The sequence below is a fragment of the Vipera berus genome (assembly GCF_964194415.1).
Source record: "Vipera berus genome assembly, chromosome: W".
NCBI lineage: Eukaryota > Metazoa > Chordata > Lepidosauria > Squamata > Viperidae > Vipera > Vipera berus.
Window position 1 is genome coordinate 69239263 of NC_138210.1, and position 26640 is coordinate 69265902.

The 26640-nt window shown below is 40.2% G+C and overlaps 1 gene segment (V, D, J or C); it reads left to right on the forward strand.

Annotated features, from left to right (window-relative positions):
• Positions 1-634: 634 nt before the first annotated feature.
• Positions 635-26640, forward strand: part of LOC308676239 (T-cell receptor alpha chain constant-like) — a 99672-nt gene continuing 73666 nt past the window's right edge. The window contains exon 1 of the C gene segment in view: positions 635-724.

Below are 26640 nucleotides of genomic sequence, written 5' to 3' on the forward strand. Positions count from 1 at the left end.
TTTCTTTGAAGATGAGGTGGGATACAGTCAGAACTGGATGAGAAGGCGAGACGTCTTTGAAGAAAAACAAGAATGTCCAGTTGCCTCGTGAAAAAAAGCAACTTTTGGGACAACCATGACCTGGATAACTGAGAATCTTCATAAACAATGTATCCTCAATTCTAACAGAAAAATCCCGTGAGATGTCCTGGGAAAGTGGCTTTGTGGAGGACCTGTAAACATTCCTCATGCCAATGAGAAAACTCCAATCTGTTGGAGAAAGCCCACATGCAATAAAGCTATTTTAGGTATGGAGCCTTTCTCAGGTTGGTGTACGCAAATACACTGGAATTACAACTCCCCATATTCTTGTAAGTCACCTTACCTAGTCATTTTATGAGTTACTGACCTAAATTCATTAGGACACTTTAGGAAGGGTACAAGGAAGAATCAAACAATTTACCGGTTGTCGGATTTTTCTCCTCCAGGGGGCAGTATAGAACTTCATTGTTTCTCCATCCTTTCTCAAACCACCTGCTTAAATTGAAAACCACGAGTGAGGTCATCTGTGATGAATTCAATTGCTTGCCCCAAAAGGAAATCATATTCTCAATTGCAGCATCTTCTAAGTGTAGGAAGCAAAGGAAGATGCTGGTTTGCTTCAGAGTTCCAAGGATGCTTTTTCACTGTCAACCAAACCCTTACTTGATTTTTGTGGGAATTTTCTCAGTGCTTCTAAAATCAGGTAATATTTCCATTGGAAACCTCTCCTTCTCGTTCCATTCTCATTCTCCTCCATCCCTCTCCTCCTCCTCCTCCTCCCCCCCTCCTCCTCCTCCTCCTCCACATTTATTAACAACTACAGACTCACTAAACAAAGTATAGGAAAGAAGAACGAGGGTTTTGAAAGTTAAGGAAAAATGTTAAATTGAAAAATTGATGTAATGACTGATAAATTTACGTCTATTATCTCTTGAAAGCACAAAACAAGTATATGGAGCCTTGGTGGAGCAGTGGGCTAATGCCTCCTTAAGTAACACCAGCTGCCTGCAATTAGTGCAGGTTCGAGTCCCACCAGGCTCAAGGTTGACTCAGCCTTCCATCCTTCCGAGGTAGGTAAAATGAGGACCCAGATTGTTGGGGGCAATAAGCTGACTTTGTAATAATGCCGCTTGGGGGCAGGGGGGGGGCGAAAGCCCTAATAAGCAGGCATATACATAGAATGAAGGCTACTGCTAAGCACATTGGTTTGTGCTTAAAATTGTAAGCCGCCCTGAGTCTTTGGAGAAGGGCGGGATATAAATGGGATTAAAATAAATTAAAAATAAAATAAATATGGAACACTGAGTTCAGTTCAGCTGTGATCTATCTTCTTTCTCTAAGGTTGTGATCTGCCTGTCATAGATTACCCTAACAACCCCTGTCCACAAAGGGATGTGGTTGAAAGCTGCTGGCATTCTCTTTTTCCCCAGATCTTGCACTTTTGGAACTTCTTTAAGTGATTTAAGTTATATAACTGGGAAATAAAAAAATATATGATAGATAAGTAAATAATTTTGCTCCATATTGAATCTTTTCCATTAATATCTCAGAAAAGGAAGATTCAAAGACCAAAATATACATTCCAAACTGTTTATCAATCTCAGAGAATATTCTGGAGTTCTGATTCCCCCCCCCTTCTCTTAAGGAAATTCTCAAAGTGACTCGGTGTCCCAAAAACAAAACAACATGGAAATCCGAGAAGGAGAAGATGCCATTTTGCCCTGTGAATTCACAACTATCAGCTCCAGTCCAACCCTTTATTGGTATCATCAGTATGGAAACCAAAGACCTGAACAAATCCTGACTGCTTACAGATATGAGAATAATCACTTCCAGAAAGGAAAGTTTTCTACCACTTTGGTTTTGGGAAGTCCGAATTCAGTTCCTCTGAACATTAAAAGTGTCTCTCTACTGGATGGAGCTGTTTATTTCTGTGCTCTGAACCCCACAGTGAATCATGACTGTAAAAAGACTCACACAAAAGTAGCTCAATAAATAAAAGCTCAATAGTAGTAACTGTGAGAGGGATCTTGGAGTCCTAGTGGACAATCGCTTAAATATGATTGGATGGTAAATATGAGGACGGTAAAATGAGGACCCAGATTGTTGTGGGGCAATAGGCTGACTCTGTAAACCTCTAAGAGAGGGCTGTAAAGCACTATGAAGCAGTATATAAGTCTAAGTGGTATTGCAATAGACAAGCATGTGCCACATAACACAACAGACTTAGTAACTGCTGATAAGAAAGATAAAAGAGTCTGGGTAATGGACATGGCAGTATCTGGAAACAGAATAAAAGAGAAAGAACTGAGGAAAAAATTACAAAATACAAAGACCTGCAAATAGAATTAGAAAAACTATGGCAAAAGATATATATATATATATAAAGGTAAAGGTTCCCCCGCACATGCGTGCTAGTCGTTTCCAACTCTAGGGGCCGGTGCTCATCTCCGTTTCAAAGCCGAAGAGCCAGCGCTTGTCCGAGGACGTCTCCGTGGTCATGTGGCTGGCATGACTAGACGCCAAAGGCGCACGGAACGCTGTTACCTTCCCACCGTAGTGTTCCCTATTTTTCTACTTGCATTTTTACGTGCTTTCGAACTGCTAGGTTGGCAGAAGCCGGGACGAGTAACAGGCGCTCACTCTGCTATGCGGCACTCGGGATTCGACCCGCCAAACTGCCGACCTTCTGATTGATCGACAGGCTCAGCGTCCTAACCCACTGAGCCACCGCGTCCCTATATATATATATATATATATATATAGATATAGATATAGATATAGATATAGATATAGATATAGATATAGATATAGATATAGATATAGATATAGATATAGATAGATAGATAGATAGATAGATAGATAGATAGATAGATAGATAGATAGATAGATAGATGATAGATAGATAGATAGATAGATAGAGATAGATAGATAGATAGATAGAGATAGATAGATAGATAGATATAGATATAGATATAGATATAGATATAGATATAGATATAGATATAGATATAGATATAGATAGATAGATAGATAGAGATAGATAGATAGATAGATATAGATATAGATATAGATATAGATATAGATATAGATATAGATATAGATAGATAGATAGATAGATAGATAGATAGATAGATAGATAGATAGATAGATAGATATAGATATATATAGATATATAGATATATAGATATATAGATAGGGACGCGGTGGCTCAGTGGGTTAGGACGCTGAGCTTGTCGATCAGAAGGTCGGCAGTTTGGCGGGTCGAATCCCGAGTGCCGCGTAACAGAGTGAGCGCCTGTTACTCGTCCCAGCTTCTGCCCACCTAGCAGTTCGAAAGCACGTAAAAATGCAAGTAGAAAAATAGGGACCACTACGGTGGGAAGGTAACAGCGTTCCGTGCGCCTTTGGCGTCTAGTCATGCCGGCCACATGACCACGGAGACGTCCTCGGACAAACGCTGGCTCTTCGGCTATGAAACGGAGATGAGCACCGGCCCCTAGAGTCGGAAACGACTAGCACGCATGTGCGGGGGAACCTTTACCTTTTACCTTAGATATATAGATATATAGATATATAGATATAGATATATAGATATATATATATATATAGCAATAGGTGCCTTGAGTTCAACCCTAAAACGTGGACCACCACTTGAATAATGTTGGCATTGACAATATCATCATTAGTCAATTGCAAAAGGCAGCTTTATCTGGAACAACTTACATCTTGCAACAACTTTTAATACCATCCAAAAACAACATCTTCCTACCTCAGGTCTTTAGGAAAGCCTGAATTGATGGATAAAAATTCCCAATCCAGCCTGAACATCTGGTTGACTGTGTGACTAACCTTAATTGCTACTACCACCATTTCAAATCCAATGCCTTGTATTATTTAAAATAAAACAATAATCTGTGAGTATTTTTAATGTATTGTCAACATGACGTAAAAGACTATACTTACGATAATATGATCTCTGTGCCATTCAGTGCATTAAAAAGTGTCATTGTTTTTCACTGGCTAGAATTCCAGGCATGACAACCCAGAGAGTGCCAAGGTAACCATGGTTGGGCATAAGGGGGTGTATAGCAAACATGGATGTACATGCAGCCCACAGCCCAATTTTCAATTGGATACATAAATGTGCTCAATCTCCACAGTCCCAAAAGGGCTTTTTCAAAAAGCAACTGGACTTTGTTTTTTCGTTGAAGACATTTCTCGTCTCATCCAAGAAGCTTCTTCAGCTCTTACCAAATGGTGGAGGATGGAAGGCCTTATATTCCTTGCAGACAGCTGGTCATTTGCTTTCTTTTAGAGAGTCCTTGAGGCCACTTGAAGGTTTATCTGGCCAAAGTCCAGTGGCCATTTGAAAAAGCATTTGGGGGACAACCATGACCTGGATGACTGAGAATGTCCATAGATGTCAATCTCAACAGCTTTTGTTACAATTAAATTTTTTTCTCACCTTTTTTTCCAGCAAACTCATTCTAGCCTAGAGGAAGAATTTCCTATGTTCGACCTTCACAACAACCATCTTGTTGAGAAAAAGAACAACCGGTTCAAAGTAATGGGGTCTGCAAGGATGGTCCAAAAATTTCAGATGAACCCACAACCATCCTGCCTTATCTGACACCCCTGTTAACTTCCTGTGAACTTCCATGGCTGAGACTAGACTGTGGCAGACAAATTGTGGATGTCCCTCTTCCAAGCTGTGAGAAGACCTGCTGGTTCTTGAATTTCTTAATACCTCTCCTTGAGAGCTACATTTCCAAAACTTGGCATTTCAGCACGGATGTGTCGACTTCTCTATATCCATTGTTTATAATTCTTACTCCGGTGAGAAACTTCCAGTCCTGGTTTTGTAGACAAAGTCCACATCCAACCAAGCTATTTTAGATATGGAGCTGTCTTCAGGTTGGTGCAGTCATATACCCTGGAACTACAACTCCCTATATCTCACCAGGACATTGTCTGGGTATTTTGAGAGTTACTGTCCTAAACGCTTTAGGACAGTGGTGGCAAACCTATGGCACATGTGCTACAGGTGGCACGCACAGCCCTCTCTGTGGGCACATACACCATTGCCCCAGCCCCGCCTCCCCTCATGGCCCCCTCCTCACCAGCAGCCCCCCCGGAGGAGAGTTGCCCCCGGGCATGGCCTGCACAGAGCAGCGCAGCCAAAGACATGGCAGATGGGCAGCAGGGACAAGACTCCACCCTCGTGCCCCATTGCATGTAGATGATGCTGCAGGGTGCGGGCAGAGGACGTGGCTGCCATGGCGCTGCAGGGCTGCCTGGGTGATCTGCTATGGAGGGCTGTGGAGGTGGTATTTATTTATTTATTTATTTATTTATTTATTTATTTATTTATTTATTTATTTATTTATTTAGATTTATATACCGCCCTTTCCCGAAGGACTCAGGGCGTTTTACAGGATATTTAAAAGAAAATCAATGCAAAAGTTAAAACAAATTTAAAAAGATTAAATGAAACCCTGAGAAAAAATAAAAACCCAGTTAAAATTCAAAATTAAAAAAATTCTCAGCCTGGGCCAGAGAGCTCGAAGAGCCAGGTCTTCAGGTCCCGGCGGAATGAACGGAGGTCGGGGGCAGTCCTAAGCTCCGCGGGCAGCTGGTTCCAAAGGGCACGCGCGCCCACTGAGAAGGCCCTACCCCTGGGTGTTACCCGCCGGCAATCTTTAACCGGCGGCACCCTGAGAAGGCCCTCCCTGTGGGAGCGCACTGGACGAAGGGAGCTTGATGCTGGCAGCAGGTGTTCCCTCAAATATCCCAGACCCTCGCCATTTAGGGCTTTATAGGTCATCACCAGCACCTTGAATCTCAAGGTGGCCCTGCAGGTGGATGGGGGGGGCAGGGGTGGGGCAGGGGTGGAACAGGGGCAGGCGGGGCGGTTTGGGGACACTCGGTGTCTAAAAGGTTCACCATCACTGCTTTAGGATGCTAACAGGATGGATGCATAGTAGAATGAAACAATTTCCATATTCGTCCTCCAGAGGGCAGCTTAGAACTTCATCCTTTCTCAAACCACCTGCTTAAATTGAAAACCACGAGTGAGGCCATCTGTGATGAATTCAATTGCTTGCCCAAAAAAAGAAACCACATTCTCATTTGCAGCTTCTTTTAAATGTAGGAAGCAAAGGAGGATGCTGGTTTGCTTCAGAGTACCAAGGATGCTTTTTCCTTCTCCACTAAACCATTATTTGATTTTTCTGGGATTTTTCTTATTGCTCCTAAAATCAGGTAATATTTTTACTGAAAAAGCTCTCCTTCTCCTCCTTCCTCCTCCCTCCTCCTCCTCCTCCTCCTCCTCCTCCTCCTCCTCCTCCTCCTCCTCTGAATTTATTAACAGAAATACAGATTGATAGTTTAGGAAAGTCTAGGTTCAAGTCTAGGACATGAAAATGAAGAAATTTGAAAATCAAGAATTGGATAAAGTGAAAATTTGATCCAATGCCTAATTTTACATTCCTTCTTTCCTAAAAGTGCAAAACAAGTCTATGGAGTACTGATTTCAGCTGTGATCCATGTCCATGTTTCTGCCTTGTGTGTGTATAACTTTAGGCAATAGATTACCCTAGTAACCTCTGTCCACAAAGGAATGGAGTTGAAAACTGTAGGTATTCATTTTTCCCCAAGATCTTGCAGATATAGATGTTTTCTTTTAAATATTGGACGATTAAAATGCTGATTTAAAAACGTGAATATAAATTGGGAAAAAATATGGGAAAGATTACTAAATGGTTCTGGTCAGTGTCCACAAATGAACTCTATACCAAATCTTTTCCTTTTAGGAGAGAAGACCAAGATATACATGCCAAACTCTGTATCAATTTGGGGGGATGTTCTGGGGTACTGATTTTGTTTTTCCTCTCTTAAGGAACATCTCAAAGCGATTCAGTGTCCCAAAGTCAAAACAACATGGAAATCCGAGAAGGAGAAGATGCCATTTTGCCTTGTGACTTCAAAACTCTCAGCTCCAATCCATACCTTTTTTGGTATCGTCAGTATGGAAACCAAAGACCTGAACGAATCCTGACTGCTTACAGATATGAGAATAATCACTTCCAGGAGGGAAAATTTTCCACCACCTTGGTTTTAGGAAGTCAGAATTCAGTTCCTCTGAACATTAGAAGTGTCTCTCTACTGGATGGAGCTGTTTATTTCTGTGCTCTGAACCCCACAGTGAATCGTGATTATTTATAGACTCACACAAAAGTCAACAGAATGAAACCAACCTCAGCTCTTTACAGAGCATTCTGTAAAAATCCCCCCAAAAAAGGATTTTTTTCCCTGCAGTCACCACCATCATCTTGAAAAAGTGGTGGAGAATGAAAAGATTAAGATCCTGCAAGACTTTCTAAAAGAAACATATTTATAACGTATTTATTTTTCTCCTGGCATATTTATTTTTCACCTATCTCCAAAGGAACAATTATGAAGAACTGACATTGAAGTATTTGGAGGCAGAAGAGAGGGAGAAACAAGGAAACAAAATAAGGAAATGTAAAGACCATACGGTAGGGACCAAGTGGATGTCGGAAAGGGAAGCAGTAGACATACCAGTAGCAATGGTTACACTTGACGACAAAAGAAGGAAAAGAGCACTTGGTCACAATAAGAATGGACTGGATCTCAACTCACTGATTACAAAAGTCCATTATGTGGAGAAGCACAAATAATCTTAATTTTAATAAAGAATAAAGCTGGAAGGCACTTTGGAGGTCTTCTAGACCAGCCCCCTGCTCAAGAAGAGAACCTATACCATCTCAGACAGTGACTGTCCAGTCACTTCTTAAAAACCTCCAATGATGGACCACCCATGATTTCTGGAGGCAAGCTGTTCCACTGTCCTCACTGTTAAGATGTTTCTCCTCAATTCAAGCTTACTTCTCTCTTTGATTAGTTTCCATCCATTGTTTCTTGTCCTGCCCTCTGGTGCTTTGGAAAATAAATTGACCCCCTCCTCTGTGAGAGTTAAAAGTATACAAAAATTCATTGGGAAGAGTCTTTATGTAAATAATAATACTTAAAACATATGCTATTACCACTAATTCAAATCCAATGTCTTGTTTTTTTGTTAAAAATAGCTGTGATTATTAATAAAGAATCTTCAAGATAATTATTCAGAAGGAGTGATAGAAATAAAATCTCTGCACCATTCAGTGTCTGGAAGACAATCAGCGCAATTGTTTTTTCATTGGCTAGAATTCCAGCCAATGGGATCCTGACAAATGTAGAGAATGCCAGTCTAATCATGAGCAAAGATGGATGCAGCCCATAGCTCAGTTCTCAAAGGGGTACATGAATGTGTTAAATCTCAATTGTTTTTGTTACAATTAATGGTTCTCTCCTACATTTTCTCTAGCAGCTCATTCTAGCTTCTGGGGAGACTGTCCTTTGGTTTCCCTTCAGAGGAACCAACCTGTTGACCGAGAGAACCATGAATCCAAAGTATGGTATCTACAAGGATGTTGTCAGGACCCACCCCAAACCACGTCTTAGGAAGACAAAACTCTTGGAACCAAATCTAGTCCAAAAGGAATCTTTACTATGACATGCTTGGTTGTAGGAATGCAAGACAGGACTTAATATTGTTCTACAAACTAAAACCTTATAAAGAGTTCCCGGTTCAACCCCCCCCTTAACCCCATTTGGTCAGTCCCCCATCATTTACCTCGTATCATCCCTCTCGTGGGAAAAAGGAACTTTTATGTTTATTGCTCTCTTCCTTGACACAAGCCAGATGCTACCTACCCTAACCCTCCCTTTTGTTCCCCCAGTTCAAAAGGCTTCTCTTTTCCTTTGAAATGCCTAATACAGGCTCAATACACATTCATTCCCTCCTCCTCATGGGAGATGGCAGAATCCAGAAACAACGTTTTAAACATACATTTATGAATATGAAATGGATTCTGACAGACGTTCAAAAACTCCAAAATGCTTCCACAGCCACCTTGTGTTCTTTTGACACCCCTGTGGGCGCCACTGTTCTTTGGTGAAGTTCCGTGGCTGAGAGAAGACTGTGGCAAGACAAACTATGGTTGTCCCTCTTCCAAGCCCTGAGAAGACTTGCCATCTTCTGGTTCTTGATTTTCTTAATACCTTTCTTTGCCTTCTCAAAGTGGGATGTCCTACTGGTTTGAGGACCTGCATTCATATAATTGACAGCCAATCAAACAGTCATGGGACTCTCTGCTGAAAAATACAGAAAACCACAACAGAGAGAAGACACCAGATGAAAGGAAGAAAGAGTCAGAAGGGCTTGTTTCTTAGACAAGATAGCACCTGTTTTCACTAAATTAGATCAGCTGAGATGTATCACTTCCTCACCATGAATTTGGCATCCTTCTCGCTAATGTTATTGGGTCTCATGTCAAGTAAGTACTATTTAGGAGTTTGTACCCTTCCTGGGACCTAAAGTCTACTTTTTTTTTCCAGGATTGGTCTTTTCCTGTAGCTCCAAAACTTTGCTTCTTGGCTGAGCTTAAGGTTTGATATTCTGTATTTATTTTTATCCCTCGTACTTTGCCTCCCTTCCAAGAACTGAGGGTGCCTTACGTAGGACATCTCCTCATTTTGCACTCCCCAAAACATTATTGTCTGAGAAAGAAAGACTATCCCATAATCACCCCATAGGTTTCTAAAACCAAGGGGGGGGGGATTTCATGAGTATTCCTACCCTTAGTCCAAGAGCTTAACCAGAACAACACACTGACACTCACAAATCCCTTGGAAGATAACTTCCTGGGGTAAGATACCCCAGAGAGCTGTATGGAGGATTCTCATAATCAGGTGCCCAGAATTCTCCATTGCAACCAACTTCCAATATAGCTGTGCAATGATCAAAAATTTCAATTCAACAATGGAATTTGAGCAGAAGAGGTAGAACAAGTTGACGGTTCTCTTTACTGCTTATTACATAATATTTCTCCATCATTCCTTCCAGGAGAGAGATAGGGTGGAGACTGTCGTAGGAAAAAAATCTTCATTTAAAAAAAGCTAGAATCATAGAAAATGTGCATTTGAAAGTCACCATAAAGGTCCTCTAGCCAATCCCCTTGCACAGCCCAGGAATCCACAAAACCATCTCTGCCAAGAGTCCATTCAGTTCCCAGTTGAAACCTCCACTTAGAGAGAACCCACCACTCTTTCAGGAGACGGTTCTACTGCTCAGAATCTCTTATAGAAAGACGTGCAAATTGTATCTTTCATTCACGGACATCCAAGAGTTCCATCAGGGACCACAGATGGTGACTTCTTGTTCTTTGCCTGTGTTTAATTTTACAGGAACCCATTTCTGCCAAGCTGAAAAGCCTGTCCAGGAACCCCTGCTGGAAGCATTAAATGGAAGGAAAATCAATCTTCTGTGCTCCCACCCCAATATTAAAACCAGTGAATACATCTATTGGTACCGACAGTTCTCTAACCAGCCTCCTCATTTAATTGCAAGTGGATTCCAGGGAACATTGGAAACCAACGAAGGGGAGAGAGTTTCCTTGATTATTCCTAAAGAGCGGAAAAATAGCACCCTCTCCTTCACCAAAGTCACCTCTGAGGACCAGGCACTGTATCTCTGTGGTGTTGGAGACACTGTGTCGCATCCTAGTGACTCTGTTTGGCAAGAACCTTTTCTTGCAATACAGCTGCCTCCAGACGGAGGAAAGAAAGACAGGTGTGAAAACAGACCTTTGAATTTTAATATACTAGTGAGCATTTTTGCTCCGGTGATTGAAAAGATGAGTGGTGAATTTGTTTCCTTGGCAATTCATTTCAGCACCAGATTAGGACTTTTCTTAATTAATTAAACACAATATATATATATATATATTTGGACTAGATGACCTCCAAGGTCCCTTCCAACTTATTATTATTATTATTATATTGGGAGGGAGCGAGAAAGAATGGGAGGATATCCACTCCTCCATAATTTCCTATAGTTTAATCACATTATCCCAGAGTATTTTCCAAGATACGCAGCCCTCATCTGTCTGGTGCAGTCATATACCCTGGAACTAGAATTCTCTTCTCAATCTCTTCTTAAAAACCTCCAGTGATGGACTGCCCATGATTTCTGGAGGCAAGCTGTTCCAATGGTTAATTGTCCTTGCTGTTAGGAAGTTTCTCCTTAATTCCAGGTTGCTTCTCTCCTTGATTAGTTTCCATCCATTGTTTCTTGTCCTGCCCTCTGGTGCTTTGGGAAATAAATTGACCTCTTCCTCTGTGATAGTTAAAAGTATACAAAATTTCATTGAGTGAATTTCATTCATCTTTATGTAAATAATAATAATAAAAAATCTGCTATTACCACTAATTCAAATCCAATGTCTTGTATTTTTTAAATGTGATTTTTAATAAAGAATTCACAAGATAATTATTCAGGAGGAGTGATAGAAATATAATCTCTGCGCCATTCAGTGTATGGAAGACAATCAGCGCAATTGCTTTTTCACTGGCTAGAATTCCAGCCAATGGGATCCTGACAAATGTAGAGAATGCCAGTGTAATCATCGGCAAACATGGATGCAGCCCATAGCTCAATTCTCAAACGGGAACATGAATGTGTTCAGACTCAACTGTTTTTGTTACAGTTAATGATTCTCTCTCACCTTTTCTCTAGCAGCTCATTCTAGCTTCTGGGGAAACTTTTCTTTGGTTTCTCTTCAGAGGAACCATCCTGTTGACAGAGAGAACCATGAATCCAAAGTATGGTCTCTAAGATGATCAAAGGCCAGGAGACTAAAACCACTGCAGAACATGGGTTTGGCTAATCTAAAGAAAAGAAGAAATAGGGGAGACATGATAGCAGTATTCCAGTATTTGAGGGGCTGCCACAAAGAAAAGGGGGTCACGTTATTCACCAAAGCACCAGAGGGCAGGACAAGAAACAGTAGATGGAAAATGATCAAAGAGAGAAGCAACCTGGAATTAAGGAGAACCTTCCTGACAGTGAGGACAATTAACCAGTGGAACAGCTTGCCTCCAGAAATCATGCGTGCTCCATCACTGGAGATTTTTAAGAAGAGGCTGAGATGGTATAGGTTCTCCTGCTTGAGCAGTGGGCTGGACTTGAAGACCTCCAAGGTTCTATTCTATTCTATTCTATTCTATTCTATTCTATTCTATTCTATTCTACTCTACTCTACTCTACTCTACTCTACTCTACTCTACTCTACTCTACTCTACTCTACTCTATTCTATTCTATTCTATTCTATTCTATTCTATTCTATTCTCATCTACAAGGATGTTCAAAAACAACAAAATGCATCCACAGCCACTTTGTGTTCTTTTGACACCCCTGTGGGCACCACTGTTATTTGGTGAAGTTCTGTGGCTGAGAGAAGACTGTGGCAAGACAAACTGAGTTTGTCCCTCTTCCCAATCTGTGAGAACATCAGCCACCTTTCATGATAGGCTGGTTCTTACACTTCATCTTAATAAACCCTAAATTGCTTTCTCAATTTAGACTCTCCTACCAGTGTGGGGAGCTAGACTCATATGCAAATTTAGGCAATTTAAGGTAAAAAAGGTAAAGGTTCCTCTGCACATGCGTGCTAGTCGTTTCCGACTCTAGGGGCCGGTGCTCATCTCCGTTTCAAAGCCGAAGAGCCAGCGATGGTCCGAGGACGTCTCCGTGGTCATGTGGCCGGCATGACTAGACTCCAAAGGCACACGGAACGCTGTTACCTTCCCACCGTAGTGGTCCCTATTTTTCTACTTGCATTTTTACGTGCTTTCGAACTGCTAGGTTGGCAGAAGCTGGGACGAGTAACAGGCGCTCACTCTGTTATGCGGCACTCGGGATTCGACCCGCCAAACTGCCGACCTTCTGATCGACAAGCTCAGTGTCCTAACCCACTGAGCCACCGCGTCCCTTTTTAGGCAATTTAGAGTCAGGTAATTCACAGCCAATGAAACAGTCAAGGGATTCTCTGCTGAAACAGTCAAAAAACCACAAGAGAGAGAAGGCAGTCAGAAGAAGGCAAGAGAGATTCTTGTGAGGCCTCATTGTTTAGACAAGATACCACCTGCTTTCTCTACATGGATCAGTTCCTCGCCATGAATTTGGCATCCTTCTTGCTAATATTATTGGCTCTCATGTCAAGTAAGTAATATTTATGGTATCACTTTTAGGCATCTGTGTCTATTTTTCTTTCACGTTTTGGTCTTAAGGTTTTACATTTTGTATTCATTTTCATTCCTTGCACTTTGCCTTCCTTCCAAGAACTGAGGATGGCTTAGATAGGACCGCTCCTCATTTTGTACTCGCCAAAACAATATTTTTGTACTCCCCAAAACAATATTTTCCGATAAAGTAAGACTAACCCATGATCACCCCTTGGGTTTCCAAAACTGAAGGGTGGGCGACTTCGTGAGGAGCTTTAATCTAAGAGCTTAAACAACAAACCACAATGACTCTTTCAACAGTCTTAAAATATATCTTCCTGGCGTAAGATGCCTCAGAGAACTGTATGGAGAAATCTCCTAAACATATGCCCAGAATTTTCCATTGCAATTAACTTCTACTATAGCAATGCAATGGTCAACATGAGCCTTGGTGGAGCAGTGGGCTAATGCCTCCTTAAGTAACACCAGCTGCCTGCAATTAGTGCAGGTTCGCATCCCACCAGGCTCAAGGTTGACTCAGCCTTCCACCCTTCCGAGGTAGGTAAAATGAGGACCCAGATTGTTGGGGGCAATAAGCTGACTTTGTAATAATGCCGCTTGGGGGGGGCGAAAGCCCTAATAATAAGCAGGCATATACATAGAATGAAGGCTATTGCTAAGCTTGTAAGCCGCCCTGAGTCTTCGGAGAAGGGCGGGATATAAGTGGAATTAAAATAATAAAAAAATAAAAATAAAACAAATTCAATTCAACAATGGAATTTGAGTAGAAGGGAATTTGACCATTCCCTTTACAAAACTCCTTTTCTACTTATTACATGACATTTCTCTTTAAGTACTTCCAAGAGAGAGATAAGATATAGATGGTTGTAGGGCAAGAGTCCTTCATTAACACCCTCCCCCCCAAAAAAAATAGAATAACTGAAAACATGGAGTAGAAAGTTACCATAAAAATCCTCTAGTCAAGTGCAGAACACAGGAATCCACTAAACCGTCTCTGCAAAGAGCCCCATTCATATCCCAATTGATCCATCTAATTAGGCAGAACCCACCAATCCTTCAGACAGATAGTTCTTCTCATCGCTTTTTACAGTATATATCCATATCCAAGCGGTATCTCTGATCCATGAACTTCCAACACTTTCAGCAGGGACTACAGATGTTGACTTCCTGTCCCTTGCCTGTGTTTGATTTTACAGGAACCCTTCTCTGCCAAGCTGAAAAGCCCATCCAGGAACCTGTGCTAGAAGCATCAAATGGAAGAAAAGCTGAACTTTCTTGCTCTCACCCCAATATTCAAAGCAACGAACACATCCTTTGGTACCGCCAGTTCCCTAGCCAGCCTCCTGATTTCATTGCAAGAGGATACAAAGAACCATCGGAAAGCAATGTAGGAGAGCGAATTTTCTTGGTTGTTGATCATAACCGAAAAAATAGCACCCTCTCCTTCACCAAAGTCACCTTTGAGGACCAGGCATTATACTTCTGTGCTCTCGGAGACACTGTGTTACATCCTAGTGACTCTCATTGGCAAGAACCCTTTCTTGCAACACAGCTGCCTCCAGAGACAGGAAAGAAAGGCTGCTGTGCAGACACACCTCTGAATTTGAATGTACAATTGAGCAATCTTGCTCCCACGATTGGAAGGATGAGTGGTGAATTTGTTTCCTTAGCAGTTAATTCCAATTCCAGATTAAGGCTTTTTTTGATCCCCTAATTCAGACATGTCAAACACAAGGCCCGGGGGCCGGATCCGGCCCACGAAGTGGTTTCATGCAGCCCGTGAAGCCACCCTGGAAACAGTGAGGGAACGGCCCCCACTGCCTTGGCCCTGGCCCAGAGACCCTCCTTCTGCCAGAGACCCTCAGATCTGTCCCACTCCTGCCCAGGCCCCCATAGGCACCCTTGATGCCGAATGATGTAGAGCTGGCCATGCCCACCCAGTAGGCCATACGCACTCAGGCCATACCCACCCGCCCCCCTGAAGGCAACTGCAATGCTGATGAGGCCCTCAATGAAATTGAGTTTGACACCCCTGCCCTAATTAAACATGACAAAAATATTGGGAGGGAGGGAGGGATATCCATTCCTCTGTAATTTCCTATAGCTCACATTATCTCAGAGTTGCCTTTTTTCTCCATGATACACAGCCCTCATCCAGCTGGTGCATTCAGATCCGCTGGAACTACAACTCCCCATATTTTCATCAGCCACATTGCTTTGAGAGTTACATTTCAAAAACTTTGGCATTTTAGCAAGGGTGTGTCGAATTTCTATATTCTAGATAAGCTGTTCTAGATATGGAGCCCTATTCTGTCTGGAACATTGACATACACTGAAACTACAACACCCCATGTTTCATCAACCACGTTGGCTGGGCACTTTCTGAGTTAAATCCCTTAGGATGTTTTAAGATGGATGCAAAATAGAATAATAATAAAAAAATGTTGATAGATTTTTCTCCTCCAGAGGGCAGTCTAGACCTTCACACTTTCTCCATCCTTTCTCAAACCTCCTGTTTGACAAAAAAAACCACAACTGAGGCCCTGTGCGATGAACACAACTGCTTGCCACAAAAGGAAACCACCCTCTGGTTTATAGCTTTTTCTAAATGTAAGAAGCGAAGGAGAATGTTGGTTTTCTTCATTGTTGCAAGGATGTCTTTTTCTTTTCAAAGAAACCATTATTTGATTTTTCTGGGAACTTTCTTACTGCTCATGAAATCAGGTATTGTTTCTACTGAAAAACTTCTTCTTCTTCTTCTTCTTCTTCTTCTTCTTCTTCTTCTTCTTCTTCTTCTTCTTCTTCTTCTTCTTCTTCTTCTGTTTTCCTTCTTTTTCCCCTCCATTCCTTCTCCTCCATCTTCTCCTCTTTCTCCTCCATTCCTTCTCCTCCATCTCTTTTCCTTCTCTTTCTTCTCTATAACTTCTCCATCTCTTCTCCTTCTCTTTCTCTTCCATTCCTTCTCCTTCTCTTTCTCCTCCATTCCTTCTCCTTCATTTCTCCTCCTCCAAATTATTGCCAGAAACAAAAGCCAACCAAGAGATTTGAAAATAAAGTGGTTCAACTGAAAAAAAATTGATCTAATGACTGATAATTTTATTTTCATCACTTCCTGAAAGTGCAAAACAAGTCTATGGAATACTCTACTTTAGCCGTGATCCAAATCCACGGTTCTGTGTTCTGTGAATAATCTTGTGATTTGCTCAACAATGAATGGGATTGGTTGAAAGCTGTTGGCATTCTCTTTCCCCCAGATCTTGCACTTTTGGAAGTGATTTGTTTTTGTTTTTCAAAAAAACGAGATCCTAAATTCCTATTTTAAATTGGGAAATTAAATATGTGATAAATAAGTAAATGGTTTTGCTCGGGGTCCAAATAAACTCTGTAGTGAATCTTTTCCATTGAAATCTCAGAAAAGGAAGATTCAAGGACCAAAATATACATTCTAAACTCTGTATCAATTTTGGGGGGTATCCTGGGGTAGTGATGTTGTTTTTCTTCTCTTAAGGAACTTCTCAAAGTGATTCAGTGTCCCAAACTCAAAAGAACATGGAAATCCAAGAAGGAGAAGATGGCATTTTGCCTTGTAACTTCACAACTCTCGACTCCAATCCATACCTTTTTTGGTATCGTCAGTATGGAAACCAAAGACCTGAACGAATCTTGACTGCTTACAAGGCAAGATCCAGGAATAATCACTTTCGTGAGGGAAAGTTTTCCACTACATTGGTTTTTGGAAATCAGAATTCAGTTTCTTTAAACATTGGAAGTGTTTCTCTATTGGATGGAGCTGTTTATTTCTGTGCTCTGAATGCCACAGTGAATCATCACTGTATACAGACTCGCACAAAAGTCAACGAAATGAAACCAACCTCAACTCTATACAGAGAGTTCTGTCCCAAAGGGCTAACTGCATTCATCAGCATCATCTTTAAAACGTGGTGGAGAATGAAAGGATTACAATCCTATTGGACTTTCTAAAAGAAATATATTTACTTGTCACCTGGAAGAAGCCAGAATGATTAAAGTTCCAGGGAAACAATACTAAACAATTGACATTCAAGGCATAAGGGAGAATGAGAAAGAACAGCTATCCAAAAAACTTCGTATTCCAACACACAGCACCCAAACCACACCACACCACACAGCCAACCACCACACACAAAAGGGGTATCAGAAATGAGAGCCAGAATTCTCCAACCGCTAATAATAATAATAATAATAATAATAATAATAATAATAATAATAATAATAATAATAATAATAATAATAATAATAATAATAATGTTGGAAGGGACCTTGGAGGTCATCTAGTCCAACCCCCTGCTCAGGCAGGAAACCCTATACCATTTCAGACAAATGGCTGTCCAGTCTCTTCTTAAAAACTTCCAGTGTTGGAGCATTCACCACTTCTGGAGGCAGGTTGTTCCACTAGTTAGTTGTTCTAACTGTCAGGAAGTTTCTCCTTAGTTCCAGGTTGCTTCCCTCCTTGATCAGTTTCCATCCGTTGCTTCTTGTCCTGCTTTCAGGTCCTTTGGAGAACAGCTTGGCTCCCTCTTCTTTGGGGCAGCCCCTGAGATATTGGAACACTGCTATAATGTCACCCCTCACCCTTCTCTTTGTTAAACTAGACGTACCCAATGCCAGCAAGAGTTCTTTATATGTTTTAGCCTCCAGTCCCCCAGTCATCTTTGTTGCTCTTCTCTGTACTCTTTCTAGAGTCTCGACATCTTTTTTACATCGTGGTGACCAAAACTGGATGCAGTATTCCAGGTGTGGCCTTACCAAGGCATTGTAAAGTGGTATTAGTACTTCCCTTGATCTTGATTCTATCCCTCTGTTAATGCAGCCTAGCACTGTGTTGGCTTTTTTGGCAGCTGCAGCACACTGCTGGCTTATATTGAAGTGATTGTCCACCAGGACTCTGAAATCCCTCTTACAGTTACTACTATCGAGCAAGGTACTACCTATACTATACCTGTGCATTTGATTTTTCCTGCCTAAATGCAGAACCTTACTTTTTTCAGAATTGAATTTCATTTTGTTAGATAGTGCCCACACACCCACAGCCACACTCTGCCAGGAATTATCCGGAACCAAAGACAAGATGAAAGAAACAACGTAATCTACAAAATCAACTGTAATGATTACAACCCATTCTACGATGATGGATGCAAGTTAAAATAAAACCATTTAGCTGTGGGTAGATTTTTGTCCTTCAGAGGGCAGTCTAGACTTTCATACATTTTCCGTCCTTTCTCAAGCTCCTGCTTGACTTAAAAAAGACACAACTCAGGCCATCTGTGGTGAATATAACTGCTTGCCACAAAAGGAAATCTTGAATTTTCTGGGAATCTTTTTATTGCTCTCAAAATCAGTTAATGCGTTTACTAAAAAAACAACTATTCTTCTTCCCTTCTCTTCCTCTTCCTCCTCCACACTTCTCCCCCTCCCCCTCCTCCCCTTTCTCCTCCCCTGTTATATTTATTACCAGAAATACAGACTCACTTAAATAAAGGAAAGGAAAAAAGACCAAGACTTTTGAAATAAAACATTGGTTAAACTAAAAAAAATATATATATCGTAATAATGACCAATATTTTTTACTTTCATAACTTCCTGAAAATGTAAAGCAAATCTACGGAATACTGTGATCCAAGTCCATGTATCTATATAAAATTTTATGTCCTAACAACTTCTATCCACAAAGGAACATGGTTGAAAGCTGTTGGTATCCTCCCCACCCCCCCACAGATCTTGTAATTTTGGAAGGTCTTTAAATGTTATAAGTGATTTGTTTCTAAATTAGATCCTGAAAAGTGTTTCTTGCGTTCGTCAGCATCATCTTTAAAAAGTGGTAGAGAATAAAACAATGGCAATGTCAGAATCCATTTATATCACATTTCATAAATGTATAGGTAGAACAATGTGCTTATTCTGGGGATTCTGCCATCTCTCCGAAGGGGGGGGAGAGGATAGACTTTAGGCATCTTCAAACAACAGGGAACATTTGAACAAAAAAGGAAGCAATAACCATAAAACCAAGGAGAGTTCCCTTTCCCATGGAAGGGCCTGACATCTGACCAAATGGATGAGGGGAGGGGCTGAAATGGGAATGCTTTATATAGGATTGAAATGTAACTTTGTTAGATTCCGTCTTGTATTGCCACAATCGATCCCATCCTAGTAAACATTTTCCTTTTGGACTAAACTTGCATCCAAGAGTTCTTATTTCCTAAGATGTGGATTGAGGTGGGTCCTGACAGGCAATCCTATTGGACTTTCTTAAAGGAATGTATTTCTTTTTCATGTGGAAGAAGCCAGAATGGTTATAACTTTAAAGAAACAATTAGGGATCAATTGACATTGAAATATCTCGAGACAGAAGGGAGAGTGAGAAAGAAGCAGGAAACAAAATATGGAAATACAAAGACCTTTGGTAGGGATCAAGTGAATATTGGAAAGAAAAGCAACAGAGAGAACAGTAGCGTTGGTTACACTTGGTGCAAAGGAAGTAAAAGAGCTCTTAGTCACAATTAGAATGGGCAGGATCTCAACTCAACAATGATAGAAGTCCCTTATTTTGAGCAGCACACACACACAAAAAAAAATTACAGTATTTTGATCCTTTGCTAGATGCTTGGAAAGGACATGATAGTTATTGTAAATGCATATAATATTCACCAATAATGATAACAATTGCTACTACCAGAACTTTAAACCCAGTGGTTTGTATTTTTGAAATAAAAAAAGTTGTCATTTTTTTTTAAAAAAAAGTATTCTCAATGTACGACAATTATTCAGAGGGAGGAAAGAAAGTAGTAGAGGTACCAGCAGCTGTACTCAGAGCTATCCTGGGGTTTTTTTTTGACACTCCTGTGGACAACCCTGTAATTCAGCTGAGAGAAAACTGTTGGCAGACAAATTGTGGTTGTGAAAACACCCATCAACTTTCATTATATGATGATTCTTGCAGTTCATAATATGCACCCTTTTTTTTCAATGTAGACCCTCCTACCAGTGTGGTAGTTGCATTGATATAATTGACAGCCAATGAAAACATCATGGGAGTCCCTGCTGAAACACACACGCACACACACACACACACACACACACACACACCACAACAGAGAAGGCAAAGAAGAAGGGAGGACAGATTCTTGCAAGCGCTCATTTTTTTTAGACAATATACCAGCCGTTTTGACTAAATTGGATAAACTGAGATGTTACAGTTCCTCAACATGAATTTGGCATCCTTGTGGCTAATATTATTGGCCTTCATGTCAAGTAAGTAATATTTAGGAACTCATTTTATACTCTTCCGGGGACCTATGTCCCCTTTTCTTTCTAAGTTCTGAGATTTTCTGTAGCTCCAAGAATTTCCTCGTTGGCTCAAGGTGAAGTTTTATACTTTATATTCATATAGATTTATTTTATTCTGCCTTTTTCCCAAGAACTGAGGGTGGCTGACACCAAATCTCTCTTCATTTTGCAATCTTCAAAACAATGTAACCTGAGAAAGAGTAACCCATGATCATCCATATACTGAGTAGGGGGTTCCCACCCTTAGTTTAAATAGCACACCACAATGACTCTCACAAATCTCTTGGAAAATATCTTCCTGGTGTAAGAAGTCGCAAGGAAGCGTATGGAGAATTCTCCTAATCAGAGACAGCTGTGCAATGGCCAACAATTTCAATTCAATCATGAAATTTGAGTAGGAGTAGAAACAGTTGACAGTGCTGTTTAGAAAACCTCCTTTGTAAGTTACTTCATGATATTTCTCTTTCAAAACTTCCAGGAGTGATAAGGTGTAGATGGTTTTAGAGCAATATTCCTTTTAGAGCAATATTTAGAGCCTTGGTGGAGCAGTGGGCTAATGCCTCCTTAAGTAACACCAGCTGCCTGCAATTAGTGCAAATTCGCATCCCACCAGGCTCAAGGTTGACTCAGCCTTCCATCCTTCCGAGGTAGGTAAAATGAGGACCCAGATTGTTGGGGGCAATTAAACTGACTTTGTAATAATGCAGCTTGGGGGAGGGGGCGAAAGCCCTAATAAGCAGGCATATACATAGAATGAAGGCTACTGCTAAGCTTGTAAGCCGCCCTGAGTCTTCGGAGAAGGGCGGGATATAAATGGAATTAAAAATAAATAAAAATAAATAAATCTAAAAAGGCTAAAACCATAGAAAACAAATGTGTTAACATGCCACATTAGAGGTCCTCTAGTCAACCCCCTTTCACAGATAGGAATCCATTAAATCATCTGTGCCAGAAACCCATTTATCTTCCAGTTGAGACTTCCGCTTAGGATGAAAACATCACTCCTTCGAGGAGACAGTTCTACTGCTCAGTGCTTCTTCTACAAGGACTTCGAAGTGGTATCTTTGATCCATGAAGTTCCAATAGTTTCATCAGGACTGCAAGTGTTGACTTCCACAACTAACCAGTGGAACAACCTGCCTCCAGAAGCTGTGAATGCTCCAACACTGGAGGTTTTTAAGAAGAGACTGGACAGCCATTTGTCTGAAATGGTATAGGGTTTCCTGCCTTAGCAGGGGGTTGGACTAGATGACCTCCAAGGTCCCTTCCAACTACTTCTTCTCCCCAGTGACTGCTCATAGTTGCAATTTCTTCTTCTTCTTCTTCTTCTTCTTCTTCTTCTTCTTCTTCTTCTTCTTCTTCTTATTATTATTATTATTATTATTATTATTATTATTATTATTATTATTATTATTATTATTATTATTATTATTATTATTATTATATTATGTTCTTTGCCTGTGTTTGATTTTACAGGAATCCTTCTCTGCCATGCTGAAAAGCCTGACCAGGAACCTCTTCTAGAAGCATTAAATGGAAGAAAAACCAACCTTTCTTGCTCCCACCCAAATATTCAAATCAACGAATACATCTTTTGGTACCGACAGTTTCCTAACCAACCTCCGCATTTCATTGCAACTGGATACAAGGCAATATCAAAAAGCAATGAAGTAGAGCACATTTCCTTGGTTGTTGCTGACGATCGAAAGACTAGCACCCTTTCATTCACCAAAGTCACTTTGCAGGACCAGGCATTGTATCTCTGTTGTATAAGAGACACTGTGTCACATCCTAGCAACTCTCTTTGGCAAAAACCCCTTCGTGCAATTCAGGTGACACAAGACAGAGGAAAGAAAGGTGGATGTGAAGACACACCTCTGTCTGAAAGTTCCTGGGAGAATGTTTGATTGAAAGGATAAATGAGGAATGAGAAGAAAGGAAGAAAGGAAGAATTAGGGATTAGGAGAAGGAAGGGAGGTGATGGCAAGAAGAAAGGAAAGTGATGGGAAGGAAGGAAGGAAGAAGGGAAGGAAGGAAGGAAGGAAGGAAGGAAGGAAGGAAGGTGATGGGAAGGAAGGAGGAAGGAAGGAAGGAAGGAAGGAAGGAAGGAAGGAAGGAAGGAAGGAAGGAAGAAAGACAGACACCCCTAGGAAGTTTCTATGGTTGAAGGATGGATTAGAAAAATGAATAGAAGAAGACAATGGCAGTCCACTTAAGTATGGTTGGAATGTACCCTAGATGAGTATCTTCCTGTAGTCAGATGGAGTTGAATTTAACTCAAAGGATTATTAAATCTTTTTTTCCTTTGTATTTCAAGAAAATATCATGTATCTTTCTGTCCTCCAGGTGGCATTGTAGACCTGCCTGCTTTCTTCGTCCTTTCTCAAATCTGCTTGACTTAAAAAACCAGACTGAGGACGCGTGTGATGAACACAACCGCTTGCCCCGAAAAGAAGCCACCTTCTCATTTATAAATGTAAGAAGCGAAGAAGAATGTTGATTTTCTTCAGAGTTCCAAGAATGTCTTTTCCTTCTCAAACAAACCATTGCTTGATTTTCCTGGGAATTTCCGTATTGCTGTTGAAATCAGGTAATATTTGCAGTATAAAAACTATTCTTCTCCTTCCCTTCTCCTTTTCCTCCATCTCTCCTCCTCCTCCGAAATTATTAACAGAAATAATAATAATAATAATAATAATAATAATAATAATAATAATAATAATAATAATAATAATAATAATAAGAAGAAGAAGAAGAAGAAGAAGAAGAAGAAGAAGAAGAAGAAGAAGAAGAAGAAGAAGAAGAAGAAGAAGAAGAAGAAGAAGAAGAAGAAGAAGAAGAAGAAGAAGAAGAAGAAGAAGAAGAAGAAGAAGAAGAAGAAGAAGAAGGAGGAAGGGACCTTGGAGGTCATCTAGTCCAACCCCCTGCTCAGGCAGGAAACCCTATACCATTTCAGACAAATGGCTGGCAGATTGACTAAATACAGATTGACTAAATACAGATTGACTAAATCAAGTCTAGGAAAGAAGGTGAAGAGGTTTGAAAACTAAGATTTTGATAAAGTGAAAAATTAACCTAAAGCCTGATAATTTTATTTTTTACTCCTTCCTGAAACTGCAAAACATGTATATGGAATATTGATTTTAGCTCTAATCCAAATCTATGTTTCTGTCTTCTGTCTCTAACCTTGTGGTCTGCCTGCCATAGATTGCCCTAACAACTGCTGTCAAGAGAAGAATTTGGTTGAATGTTATACCTGTTCTGTTTCCCCCCCAAGATCTTGCACATACAGAAGTGCTTTAAATCATTTTGTTTAAAAAAAAGCATCTGAAGATGATTAAAAATATGATTTAAAAGCTGGAAATGAAGTAGGTGACAGATACGTAGTTTGCTTTGCTCAGTGTCCCCAAATGGAGTACTGATTTTGTTTTTGTTCTCTTAAGGAACTTCTCAAAGCGATTCGGTGTCCCAAAAACAAGACAACATGGAAGTTGTAGAGGGAGAAGATGCCACTTTGCCTTGTGACTTCAAAACTCTCAGCTCCACTCCATACCTTTATTGGTATCGTCAATATAAACACCAAAGACCTGAACGAATCCTGACTGCTCACAAATATGGGAATAATCCCTTCCAAGAGGGAAAGTTTTCCACTACATTGGTTCTTGGAAATCAGAATTCAGTTCCTCTAAACATTGGAAGTGTCTCTCTCCTGGATGGAGCTGTTTATTTCTGTGCTCTGAACCCCACAGTGAATCATGACTGTATACAGACTCACACAAAATCAACCAAATGAAACCAACCTCAACTCTTGACAGAGAGTTCTGCTTCATAGGACTAACGTCTCATTCATCAAATGAAATGATTTTTTTTTTTTGCAGTCATCACTATCATCTTGAAAAATTTTTTTTGTGTAGAATGAAAGGTTAAGAATCCTGTTGGACTTTCTACAAGAAATGTGTTCACTTTTCGCCTGGAATAAGCCAGAATGATTACAGTTTCAAAGAAACAATTATGGAGGATTGATATTGAAGTATCTGAAGACAGGACACCTGATGAGAAAGAGAGAGGAAAAGACAAAAGAAAATATGAAGACTGTAAATTAAGGATGAAGTGAATATTATATAATATTATATAATATATATTATATTATATTTTATTAATGTGTTTTAACCTACTTTTAATGTGTTTTAACTTATTCGTGGGCATCTTGTTTAATCGTTTTTTATTTTTCTATCTTGTTTTTGATATGTATTGCCCTGTTCACCGCCCTGAGTCCTTTGGGAGAAGGGCGGTATACAAATTTAATAAATAAATAAGTAAATATGGGAGAAAAATAAACCAGAGATACCAGCAGTTGTATTTATTGTACCAGCAGTTGTTGGTGCAAAGAATGTATCTGAGGGGCTGGCACAAGGAAGAAGGGGTCACGTTGTTCACCAAAGCACCAGAGGGAAGGACGAGAAACAATGGTTGGAAACTGATCAAAGAGAGAAGCAGCCTGGAATTCATAGGACTAACTTCTCATTCATCCAATAAAAGGATTTTCTTGCAGTAGTGGAGAATGATTACAATCCTATTGGATTTTCTACAAGAAATGTGTTCACTTTTCACCTGGAATAAGCCAGAATAATTACAGATAATAATAATAATAATAATAATAATAATAATAATAATAATAATAATAATAATAATAATAATAATAATAATAATAATGAGGAGGAGGAGGAGGAGGAGGAAGGGACCTTGGAGGTCATCTAGTCCAACCCCCTGCTCAGGCAGGAAACCCTATACCATTTCAGGCAAATGGCTGTCCAGTCTCTTCTTAAAAACCTCCAGTGTTGGAGCATTCACCACCTCTGGAGGCACCTGGAATAAGCCAGAATAATTACAGATAATAATAATAATAATAATAATAATAATAATAATAATAATAATAATAATAATAATAATAATAATAATAATAATAATAATAATAAGAAGAAGAAGAAGAAGAAGAAGAAGAAGAAGAAGAAGAAGAAGAAGAAGAAGAAGAAGAAGAAGAAGAAGAAGAAGAAGAAGAAGAAGAAGAAGAAGAAGAAGAAGAAGAAGTTGTTGGAAGGGACCTTGGAGGTCATCTAATCCAACCCCCTGCTCAGGCAGGAAACCCTATACCATTTCAAGCAAATGGCTGTCCAGTCTCTTCTTAAAAACCTGCAGTGTTGGAGCATTCACCGCCTCTGGAGGCAGCTGGAATAAGCCAGAATACCGTAATTACAGTTTCAAAGAAACAGTTATGCAGAATTGACATTGAAGTACCTGAAGGCAGGAAGTTCAATGAGAAAGAGGGAGGAAAAAAAAGAACAGAAAATATAAAGACTGTAAATTAGGGAGCAAGTGAATATGGGAGAAGAATGAAGCAGAGATACCAGCAGTTGTATTTACACTTGGTGCAAAGAATGTGAAAAAGCATTTAACAGAACAACAGAGTCGGAAGGGATCTTGGAGGACTTCTTGTCCAAACCCCTGCTCAAATGGCTGCCCAGTCTCTTCTTAAAAGCCTCCAGTGTTGGGGCATTCACAACGTCTGGAGGCAGGTTGTTCCACTGGTTAATGGTTCTCACTGTTAGGTAATTTCTCCTTAGTTCTAGGTTGCTTCTCTCCTGGATTAGTTTCCATCCGTTGTTTCTTGTTTTGCCTTCATGTGAACCTTTTCATCACTAGAAGAATGTCCTGGATATTAGCTCACCAATGACAAAAGTCCATTACAATGTTCGGATCTTTCCTAAATGTGATAGTTAAAACTATACAAAATTCCTTCAAAAGGCTCTGTGTGTAAATAATAAAAGTAAAAAAGAACTGCTATTACCACTAATTCAAATAGAGTGGCTTATATTTTTTTTAATAAAAAATCTGTGGTTTTTATAAAATAATTCTCAAGAAAAGATAATTGTTTATAAGGAGCAATCTTTGTGCCTTTCAGTCTGTGAAAGGAACTCAGCACAATTGTTTTTCACTGGCTAGAATTCCAGGCATTGGGATCCTGAAAAACCTAGAGAATGCCAGTCTAATCATAGCAAACATGTATGCAGCCCACAGCCCAATTCTTAAACGGAGAGATGAGTGTGTTCAATCTCAGCTGTTTTTGTTACAATGAATGGTTCTCACCT